Source organism: Anomalospiza imberbis, chromosome 18 (assembly GCF_031753505.1).
Source record: "Anomalospiza imberbis isolate Cuckoo-Finch-1a 21T00152 chromosome 18, ASM3175350v1, whole genome shotgun sequence".
Classification (NCBI taxonomy): domain Eukaryota; kingdom Metazoa; phylum Chordata; class Aves; order Passeriformes; family Viduidae; genus Anomalospiza; species Anomalospiza imberbis.
This window is the reverse complement of record NC_089698.1, coordinates 9768835-9778164: the sequence shown is the minus strand read 5'-3', so window position 1 is coordinate 9778164 and position 9330 is coordinate 9768835. Positions and strand designations below refer to the sequence as shown.

The 9330-nt window shown below is 53.5% G+C and overlaps 1 long non-coding RNA gene across 1 annotated transcript; it reads right to left on the bottom strand.

Moving 5' to 3' along the window:
• Positions 1-588: 588 nt before the first annotated feature.
• Positions 589-8363, bottom strand: LOC137485003 (uncharacterized). The gene is made up of 3 exons (XR_011005147.1): positions 8319-8363; positions 3765-3977; positions 589-713 (listed from the first exon to the last, which is right to left on the bottom strand). It is a non-coding gene; the product is annotated as an uncharacterized lncRNA (long non-coding RNA).
• Positions 8364-9330: the final 967 nt, after the last annotated feature.

Here is a 9330-nt window from a genome sequence, read left to right as displayed (position 1 = left end):
GAATATTTTGCAAGAGCTTCTCAATTTCCCTGAAATTTTTGAAGAGGGACAAAGCTTTTCCTCAGTTTTCCAGAGGCACTGCTGGAATATTTAATTTCACTTTGGGCATTATTTCACTGGACCATTTTGTTTAAAGAATATTAAAATATATAATGACATATTATTATATATTAAATGTCATAATGCATTCTGATGCTGGTAAATGTCAACTATGTATAAAAAAAACATTTTCTCCTGGTAAAATGGCAGATTTTTATTGAAACTTTTTTGTTTTTTTTTTTTTTAATCCCAGAGTCAGGAAGCATTTTCTACTTCCTCCACACTTAACTGCCTTTCTCCCATTTTCCTGCATGAAAAATGCTGGTTTCTGATTGCTTTGCAGAAGGGGAAAATTTCATTTTGTTATTTTCAAACTTAAAGACTGCAGTTTTCACTCAGCTCTCAAGGCACTGGCATTCCTCAGCTTGTATTTTTCCCACAGAAGGAAAAGACCATCATTTTCACCAAGATTTTTGAGCTTTCCCTTAAACAAAAACTTGATAGAAAAGACTCCACTCCTGTCAAGCCAAGGAAATTGAAATTGTGACAAAGATTTTGTCCTGAATAGCCCCAAATTTGCAAACAGACCTGGATCCTGTGGAATATCAAAGCCATTTTACCTTTCTGGGATGGCATTTGACACATCTTGGTCCTCCCTCATTACTTGGCAAATCCTGTTGATGTGAGAAGGGAAAAAGAAGTTTCTTGGTTGGGCGTTTCTCTTAAACTTGGGGAAAACAAAAAGAGGAAAAAAGAGGAAAGAAAAACTTGTGCTGTAATTTCCCAGCATCTTCTTCTGGGAGAAGAACAGGAGCAGGTGACATTCCTGGGCTCATCATGGAGAGTGGGAATTCTCTGCACAGGCACAGAAATTATTGTTGATATCACACGTGGTGGTGAAAGTCCTCCCACAAACCTCTGGCTGCAGGAGCAATCCCTTATTTAGTGCTGAGAAAAGAGGAAAAAAACCCATGGAACAACTGATGCCTGCTACTGGTGGGAGTGGTTTCCTCGTGGATGAGATTTCATGGAAAAGAGAGGCAACTTGTGCTCCTAAACACCCCAAAAAGCACCAAATTCCTAAGGAGTCAAGAAATACCAGTTCAGGAGGATCATTGGGAGGTTTCAAGTCCAGCCCCGTGCTCGAGGTCCACACTGAGTTCAAACTGGGTCACTCCTGGCTGTGTCCCAAAGGCAGGACAGTCATATCCCTGTGCTTCCAGGAGTTGTTCATCCCAACTTTCTCTGGGAAGAAAAGCTTCTTGCTCCCTGCAAAAGGAGTAGATGAAGGTGTGGAGACCTTTTCAAGGAAAATCCAAGTGCTCTCAGCCTCTCCATTCTGAGATTCCACATCTCTCAGGCTCCAGTTCCAGGAGCTGTGTTAGTAAAGGAGAGATTATTATCCCAAACTTCTCACAAGATGCTCCACCTTAAATGCAGAGAATAAAAGAGGAGTCAGAGAATATCCTGAGCTGGAAGGGACCCAACTGGACCAACAAAACCAAACTCACTCAATAGGAAGCTTTTACTGGCTTTGGAGCCAGACCTCCAATGGCTCCAAAGTGCAGACCTCTCCAATATTTCCCAGGACTTGAAAATCCCCCAGGTGAGCTGGGGGTGAGCAGAGTGCAGGGGAACCCTCACCCCAAGGAAAATCTGCTTTTCCCAGGATCCTGGAGGCAAAAACAGCTGCATCCAGGGCCTGGCTGTCAGCAACACCCATGGGGTGGGAGAGTGGGTACTGACACTGGATCTAAATGATCCCCACAGTTTGGGGCTGGAGGATTGATTCCCTGATAGTCCTGCCCTACCTATGGCTGGAGTTCTTGCCTGTTTTCATTATTTTTTCATTTGTAATTTTATTTCAGAATGGTAACAAGACACCCTGGGGCAATGTGTTTCCAGGGGATTATTGCCTCCAGCTCTTTGCTTTATGACACATGCCATAATCACCAAGAAATGTACAGCCTGCCACAACTCATTACTTAAGCCTGGCTTATATAGCCATGTATTAGGCGTGATGGATAGACCAGAGCCATAAAATTATATGGATATTTGGTGGCAAAAGTGAGTTTGTCCTGAGAATGGCTTGCAGCTGGGCCAGCTGTACTTGGAGCCATCCTCAACTTCAGAGCTCTCACGAGTTGGTTTTGCTCTCACTCTGCCCACAGAAGGTGCCTGAACTAATTCCATGGTTTCACTCTCCTCTGCTGCCCCTCTTAGCTTGGCAAGTCTCACCCACCTGCAGCCACCAGCAAGAAGCACCTCCCAGGCAAGCTGAGCCTCACAAAACTCCCCTGAGGCCTTGCAAAAGCAAGTGCCAAGACAGGTTCCTTCTCCCGTTAAGTGCCTATAAATCACCATCACGAGATTTCCTGGAGAGCAGTGAGGCAGAGGAAGGAAAAGGGAGAGCATGGAACATGGGGCATGAGCTGCTTTCTTCCAGGGAATGGTGTCAGCCTGGGTTTATTTTACAGTTTTAGGCAGTCTGAGCAGTTGGCACGGGAAGCCAAACGTCTGAAAGCAAGGGGCAAAGGGACACCCTGGGCTTTGGGGGCAAAGGGAATGCAGGCAGCAGCCAAGGGCCAGGAGAGCAGCAGGGAGTTGGTGACTCCCAGGGAATGTTCTTGACCAACAAGGCTGGGGAGATGGGCAGGACCCAGGTGCAGAGCAGCCCCTCAGAGTCCCCCCAGCACTGCAGGATGTTTAACCAGAGCTGCTCCACCACGGCCAGGACAGTTGGGGGTTCCAAGGTTTTCCCTGGAGCCCCTAGGGATTCAGACAGGAGGCCTTTCATGGGATCCCGTCATTCCCAGCTGCTGGGCTGGCTCTGGCTCCCAGAGCTGTGTCACTCGCAGGGCTGAGGATGGACAGGCTGGGATTCCTTACCCCCACGGAGCCCAGGGCTGAGGTTACAGCTGAAGGACGTCAGCACTGGGCTAGGCAGGCAATGAGGCAGAAGAAGAGCACTTTTGTACAGCTCCAACACACAAACGCTCTTCAGAGCAGAGGTTCCTGAGCCATCACCTTGAAGAACCAGCGGGATGAAGCTGAAGACAATGGAGAGACAGCAGGACAGAGGGGACCTGCATTGGGAGAGGCTGTCTTGGTGTGACACTGGCCAAATACCAGGCACCCACAGGTTCATTCATTTACGCTTTCCTGCTGTAGCTGGGCAGAGAAGAGAGAAAAATATTAATGAAGAGTTCATGAGTTGAGGCCAGGACTGGGAGAAAAAAAACACTCCAAGGGCAAAACCGGTTCAAATTTAAAGGTATAAAGCCTAAGCAAGCAGGAGAATCCCCTCACACAGATCTGTCAGAGGAGTTACAAGATGCTGTAGGAAAGCCTCCTCAGCCTTTTCTGTAGCACTGTAAGTGCCTTCCTCAGCCGGGAACGCTAACAATGAGGCTCTGAGAGCTGGACCACCAGGACAGGCATTCCCCAGAGGGGAGCTGAGATCCAGGGATTGCCTGGCAGGCTCCTGGCTCTCAAAGCCAGGTCTGTGCTAGCCTGGCCAGCACACACCACCACCCTCCTGGCCATGTCCCAGCCCCACAGCAGGCTCAGGCCCCGCTCAGTCAGGCCAGGGTGGAGATTGATTTTGTTCTTTGGCTGGGGACAGCCTGCCCTTAACCACAAGGCCTAAAAGAACCCATGGCCCAGCCCTTTGCAGGGAATAAATTCACAGCAAGGCTTTTCATCCCCAGGGAAGTTCATCTTACCCGAGTCCTGGGACAATGCCACAAGGATAGAGCTTTCCTTTCTCCAGGGAGAAGCTTTTCCATGTTCAGTGCCTTTAAGTTCAATCTACTTCTGCCCCTCTTTCCAAACAGCCACCTTTTTGTTCTCCAGCTCTGCAACTCACATACATGCATCATGCCCCCTCTTCCCTAAGATTTTTGGGGGTTTTCATCCTTCTTGCTGCTCTCCATGATCTAAAGTTAAAGACATTCATGTTAAAAATACATGGCTGAGGTGTTTTTTTCTAAACCCCCTCAGGAACCAAAGGTGTTTCCCCAGTTGAGCAGGATCAGCCTCCCACAGGTGACAAAGGTGATTTAGGAGGACATAAACTGCAGTTGTGCACAGTGAATTGCTCCTCTTGGATATATGGAGACAAATCCCCTTTGCCCACATCCCTTCTGCCATACCTGCTCCCACTCAAGATTCCCCTTTATTCCTGAGGGCAGCTTAACGTAAATCCCGGCCATCCCAGGAGTTTCTAAAGGCTTTTTTCTCCCTGCCAAGTTTCCTCCAGCTCTTGGAGGGCAAATAGCAGCCACACAGCCCCTTTTGTGCTCCAGGGCTTGGCTCCTGGTCCCCCTTGGGCTGGTGGGCAGGAGAGGTGCCCTGAGCCATGCTTGGAGGGCTGGCACAGCATCACAGCAGGCTTTGAGCAGCAGCTGCTGCTGGCTGCCCATGGAAAGGGCACCTCACCCAGCCCAGGAGGGCAGAGGAGGAGGGATCTGCAGGGCAGAGCCTTGGGCAGCATGGGGGAACTGGGTTTGGGGCTGGAAGCCTCCAGGGAGGATGGTGCTGGTCAGGGAAGAAGAGATCAGCCTCAGAGGGGGGAGCTGGGTTATCCAGATTTCAGTTTGGAAGGCACAAAATACAGCACCGAGTGTCCCTGGGCTCACTGAGGGACAAGCATCAGATCCTGCAGCTTCAGAAATGAAACCTCCTCACCCCTGGTCTCCCTGGGAGAGAAAAATTCCAGTGCAGGCACAGGGTTCAGCTGGAAATGTCCCTGTCCCAGCCCCTCATTCCCTCCCCTCTGCCTGTGGGAAGGGACACAAGAGATTCCTGCATGGCAAAATCAACTTTAAGGGATGTTCCTGTGCTCTTGTCCTGCTCTGAAAGGACAGAAACTTCTAGGGGAGGAATGGAAACGCCACCAATGACCCTGCAACAACACCTGAGCACCCGCAGCTCTGGACCTGCAGCCTGGAAAGCCATGATGGGCCCCTGTGCTGGTGTGGCCTGGGGACATCTGTGGCTGCTGGAACACTGGCTCTGAATGGTGATCTCCACTGGGGTCTGTCCTGAGCCATAAAACCCTTGAGGGGGTCACACAGTGAGTTAATGAAACCCTACAGTCACCCAGGGAGGGATTCAGGTAATGGAGGACATAAAATACTCCAGGTGAGAACAATAAACTCTTTGCCCTGGCTTCACTTCCTTTTGCTTTCTCTCCACTATTTCCTCTCCCCCATTATTGCTCTGGGGTTGGTTTTTTCCCCCCCCCGACATGGTCTTCTGACTTTCTACATCACTTTCTCAGTCTCTCCTTTTGTTTTTTTCCCTGCCCTTCTGTTTTTCTGTGCAATCCATAGCTCACATTTGATTTATCCCTCACCTGGCACCTGTGGCTGCAGTTTGTGCAGTGTCACAGTGTGGGCTGTGGTTAGCATGCATTGGTGATGCGCTCCCTTCTCTGTCCTTGCTTCTTGGAGAAAAAAATATTATCTGTGATTTTCCTTAGAGGCACTTTCATATTAAAAACTTCCACACACTTTAAAGTGTCACATAATGCCCTGTCCCTTTTCCATGTCAGGCAGTGGGACACACCAGGATCATGATCCCAGTGCTGCCCATCCCTGTCCTACATAAACCAGGGCTGGAGGAAGAGCCCAAAATCTCAAACCTCTCCAGAAACATCTACAGAGGTTGGGATGACACCACATTTCACCCTTTCCTGCAGCACCTTCTTCCCTTGCCCAGCCCTTTGGGACCACCTCAGGGGAGATCACACCAGGGAGGAAACATTCCTTTAGACTTCCCTCATGTCTCCAGCCCCGCCAGGACCATATTTATTTATAAATGAGAAATTTATTTATAAGTGAGGCTGTGATCTCATGTCTGGGGTGAAGCAGGTCCTGACAAGTCACGCAAATGGTTCCTGTTACTGCAGGGACCAGAATAGCAACATCCAGCTCCACGAGAGGATGGATTCGTTCAGAACAACACTTTGGGAAGAGAACTCTGGCAAGAGCAGGATATTTTTGCTCTCCAAAAGGTCCTTATGTATTAAGATAAAGGAGGAGGGTGAATGTGGGCAAAATGTGCCATGCATGGCTCTTCCAGCACCCTTGAAAATCCACAGTGATTCTCCAGCCGCTCCCTCCCTGCGTTCACACAGCCTTCCATCAATCCCAGGAGTTACACAAAGTCCATTTCCTCTGCAAACTTCCCTCCTTCCCTGTGTTTACCTCTTCATTTTCTGTTTCTGGTGTTGGGAGACTGTTGGATCCCATGTTGGAGCTGGGGATCCCTCTTGGCCATGCTGTCAGGAGCAGCAGCCACTTTCTTATCTCAAATAAATTAAAATATGGCTCCTTCTCCCAGCTAACAACCAACAGGAGGAGAGGAAACAGCCTCAGGTTGTGCCAGAGGAGGTTCAGGTTGGATATTAAGGAAAATTTCTTCACCAGAAGGATTACCAAGCCCTGGAAGCTGTGGGGTCACCAGCCCTGGAGGGTTGTGGTGACCTGGGCAGTGCAGGGGGGAGGGTTGAGCTCAGTGATCCTAAAGGGCTTTTCCAGCCTTAATAATTGTGTGATTCTACAAAAATGCATTTCAAATAAAGCTGGGGAGGACTCCAAACCGAATTCCCTGTTCCAACCACCCTCCGAAACTTCAACTCTGAGATTCCCTGCGTGGGGGAACCACCCCAAAGGGCGGGGCAGCGGCACAACAGCCGTGCTGGGGCTGCAGCCAGGTGTGCACAGCCAGGTGTGCTGCACACCCCATCCTGGGAACCGCCCAAACCCCGAGCGCGGGGTCTGGCACAGCCCGGGGACAGCGACAGGGTGTGTGCTGCTGGCACAGCCCGGGGACACGCAGGGGACAGGGACCGCGTGTGTGCTGCTGGCACAGCCCGGGGACACGCAGGGGACAGGGAGTGTGCTGCTGGCATAGCCCGGGGACACGCAGGGGACAGGGAGTGTGCTGCTGGCATAGCCCGGGGACACGCAGGGGACAGGGAGTGTGCTGCTGGCATAGCCAGGGTGACACGCAGGGGACAGGGAGCGGGTGTGTGCTGCTGGCACAGCCCAGGGGACAGGGAGCAGGTGTGTGCTCCTGGCACAGCCCAGGGGACACGCAGGGGACAGGGACCAGGTGTGTGCTCCTGGCACAGCCCAGGGGACACGCAGGGGACAGGGACCAGGTGTGTGCTGCTGGCACAGCCCGGGGACACGCAGGGGACAGAGAGTGTGCTGCTGGCATAGCCAGGGTGACATGCAGGGAACAGGGACCGGATGCTCTGCTCCTTTCACAGCCTGGGGACAGCCACAGGGTGCTCTGCTCCTGGCACAGCCCAGGGGACAGGGAGCGGGTGTGTGCTCCTGGCACAGCCCAGGGGACACGCAGGGGACAGGGACCAGGTGTGTGCTGCTGGCACAGCCCAGGGGACACGCAGGGGACAGGGACCAGGTGTGTGCTGCTGGCACAGCCCAGGGGACACGCAGGGGACAGGGAGCGGGTGTGTGCTGCTGGCACAGCCCGGGGACACGCAGGGGACAGGGAGTGTGCTGCTGGCATAGCCAGGGTGACATGCAGGGGACAGGGACCAGATGCTCTGCTCCTTTCACAGCCTGGGGACAGCCACAGGGTGCTCTGCTCCTGGCACAGCCCGGGGGACAGGGAGCGGGTGTGTGCTCCTGGCACAGCCCAGGGGACACGCAGGGGACAGGGAGCGGGTGTGTGCTACTGGCACAGCCCAGGGGACACGCAGGGGACAGGGACCAGGTGTGTGCTGCTGGCACAGCCCAGGGGACACGCAGGGGACAGGGAGCGCGTGTGTGCTGCTGGCACAGCCCAGGGGACAGGGAGCGGGTGTGTGCTGCTGGCACAGCCCAGGGGACACGCAGGGGACAGGGAGCGGGTGTGTGCTGCTGGCACAGCCCGGGGACACGCAGGGGACAGGGAGCGGGTGTGTGCTGCTGGCACAGCCCAGGGGACAGGGAGCGGGTGCTGCCGCGCCGGGCGAGGCTGCGCTGAGCCAGCCAGGGTCCCGGCTGGGGGGACAAGGGGGGTTGGCACCGGGACCCCGCAGCCCCCGGGACTGGGAGCGCCCCTTCCCCGGCCCGGGGGCCACTAGAGGGCAATCGTGGAGTGTCCCACGCCCGGAGCGGCCCGGGAGCGGTACCAGGGCTGCTCAGTGGCCGTAAGGACACGGCAGGGCACCTGTCTATCCTAAAGCTTAAAAAAAAATTGAGTGTTTTCTAACTCTGCGCGGTTTAAACGCTGCAGGTGGGTAAGGGGGATGGATGTACCTTTAGGATTCATGCAGACACTCCCAAGTTGCTGCGGCTCAGCCCTGAGACAAAGCAGAGGGTGAAGTCCCAGCTGAGCTGCGTTTTATCCGCAGCTGATTAAGCTAATTTAGGGAAAACCTGTTCCTAAGGCAAGCAGGTGTCAGCAGCTGGTTTCCTTGATAGAAATACTGGAGCTGCCCACCATGGTGAGGTCAGACTCTTCCCCCAGGTAACGGGACAAGAGGAAGCATCCTCAGGTTGCACCAGGGAAGGTTTAGATTGGATAAAAGGGAAAATTTTTTCACCGAGAGTTGTCAAGCCCAGGCGGTGGTGGCAGAGTCCCCATCCCCGGAGGGATTTAAAAGCCGTGTGGATGTGACACTTGGGGACATGGCTTCGTGGTGGCCTTGGCAATGCTGGGATAACTTGATGATCCCATATAAATTATCTGTGATTGCAGGGCATGCCTCTAATTTTCCCAGGGATGCATTTCCGTGCCTCCACACCCCCTCACCCCTCCACGAGATGTTCCCTCTGCCCCAGGCCTGGACGCTGCTGTTCCCGAATTGCTCTAAGGGATCCTTTGGGAAAGGCTCTGCTCTGCTCCTTCTCTCCACCACATCCTCGGTGACACAGAGGGGCTCCCTGGAAAAGTCCCCAGCCCTGGTTGGCTTTGCTTGGCCGGTCCCCAGCTCCATCCCCTGCTCCGGGCGCTTCCCCCGGGTGCCAGCAGCCCCTCCCTTTATCAGGCTGGGGCGGTGGGAGATAGGCAGCGAGGCTGATAAGCCCTCAAGTGGCAGCGTGCTGTAAACATTCCCACTGGTGCTGTTAGATTAGAGCGCTGGGAAAATGCCTCCAGCCCCCCGGGCCACCAGCGCAGCCGGCTGGGGCCGGGGGGCTGCTGAGAAGCGCCGAGGGAGGAGCTGTGGAGGAGCTCAAGTGCTTCAGGGCAGGCTGGATGCTGCCTCCCAGGGAAGCAGGGTTGGCAGGGGCTCCCCAGGATTCCTAGGAGGGCTCATTTGGCATCCGA